This window comes from Cnephaeus nilssonii (genome assembly GCF_951640355.1).
Source record: "Cnephaeus nilssonii genome assembly, chromosome: 17".
Lineage (NCBI taxonomy): Eukaryota > Metazoa > Chordata > Mammalia > Chiroptera > Vespertilionidae > Cnephaeus > Cnephaeus nilssonii.
In genome coordinates, this window is record NC_137088.1 from 15,853,775 (window position 1) to 15,855,926 (window position 2,152).

Genomic DNA, 2,152 nt, shown 5'->3' on the forward strand with positions numbered 1-2,152 from the left:
TCTTCCAGTTGAATAATCCAAAAGAGAGCAACGTGGATGCTGCATAGTCTTTTATGACCTAGCCTTGGACGTCACACTCTGTCTTGTTTACAATACCTTAATGGTTACACAGATGAGCCCTACTTGATATGGAAAGAGACCACACAAGAGTGTGAATACCAGACGATGAGAATCATCTTAGAGATTGGCTACCACACACATGAAAAAGTAACAAAGCATACAGGCCTTTGTGTATAATTAAATATTAAATTTTGAAAACATTCAAGGTTCAATCAGTTTGAGAACTTGGACTCATATCATTAGAATGGCTAAGTTAGATGGCAAATATAATCCTTATTTAAGAAAGGGTGTTTGGTCCAGATATTTTTATAACATAAATTTCATTCATTTGTTCAGCAAATATTTATTAAATCAATATTTATAAACAATATTTATAGGCCCTTGCTTGCTGTGCTAGGTCCTGGGTTTATGAATAAAGCCCAGACTCTGGGAAGGAGGTACTTATTGTGTCTAAGGTCAAAATTTTATAGCAATAATAGTTTTGAATAAATGTAAATACTTTGTGCAAGGGGGGGGGGGGGTGCAGAGGACAAGAACCATCATCAAAGCCAGTTTTCCTCTGGGCACTCACAACAGAAATTACAATATACAAAATAATCACATGTGTGGATGGAAAATAAAATAGTCTTTATGCTCTCCTTATAAGCAACTTCAATTTAAAACAAGAAAGGTGGATTTGGGAAATAATCAGCTTAAGTATTCTAAAATCCAAAAGTTCACTGATCATGAATATAATACATGAAAGAAAGCCACGTGACCACCTTAACAGCAATCAGTAGAAACTGATCTTCTCTAAAGCACCTCTATTTCCCTGTCCAAATTGCAATGTAGCTTCCTAGATTTTTAAATCTGTCCACCAAAACATTTTCCAGCCCAATGACTCTCCACTAGTATTCATCATAACAAAGACTGACCAAAAGGACATTTATTCTATATCAAGTAACCATTGTTTTTTTTTTTAACATTTCTCTTCTCCCTGCCATTACCTGATATATTATTCTTTTAAAAAATATATTTTATTGATTTTTTACAGAGAGGAAGAGGGAAGGACAGAGAGTCAGAAACATCAATGAGAGAGAAACATCGATCAGCTGCCTCCTGCACACTTCCTACTGGGGATGTGCCTGCAACCAAGGTACATGCCCTTGACCGGAATCGAACCTGGGACCCTTCAGTCTGCAGGCCGATGCTCTATCCACTGAGCCAAACCGGTTAGGGCCTGATACATTAATCTTATCTCAGTCACTTTTGGGCCCAAGTCTATGTTAATGCTAATTTTCATCCCCTCTAAGGAATTAAGAAAAAAACTACCATCTTATAGTCGTTTAGTCAATGTTCTTTAAGACAGAGATTAACCCAATGCACTGTAATAAGTAACATGAAATTCAAGTAGAAACCAAACCACAATAGTAGAGAAATAGGTACTCTCATACAGGTCTGGTGGAAGATAATAAATGATAGACATAGAAAGCCTTACTACTGTGTAAGGCTCTTATTTATTAATTTCTAGGAATGTACACAAAGAAGGAAGGAGGAAGATATTCATGGTGAAGTGGTTTATAATTATGAAAACAATCAAGAGAGTATTTCATTGTATAAATGTAAATATAATAAAATACTAATAATTTCTTAAAAATCAGGTTGTAGAACAATATTTCATGGCTTAAAATGTGTTTACAATATATAGTTAAGAGAGAAAAGTAGCCCTAACCGGTTTGGCTCAGTGGATAGAGCGTCGGCCTTGGGACTGAAGGGTCCCGGGTTCGATTCCGGTCAAGGGCATGTACCTTGGTTGCAGGCACATCGATGTTTCTCTCTCATCGATGTTTCTAACTCTCTATCCCTCTCCCTTCCACTCTGTGAAAAAAATCAATAAAATATATTTTAAAAAAAAGAGAGAAAAGTAATGTGATTGATATTACATATGTGCTTTCAAAAGTATATATTTACTACAACCACCACCTTATGTTCAGTTAGCAGTGTTTGCATATATAACTTTTTGGAAAACATTTTTTAATAGGGTAGGTTGGCATAAAATTTAAAATCAATACAAATGCTCTAACCATCAAGTCACTATGCTGTGGTCTGGGTG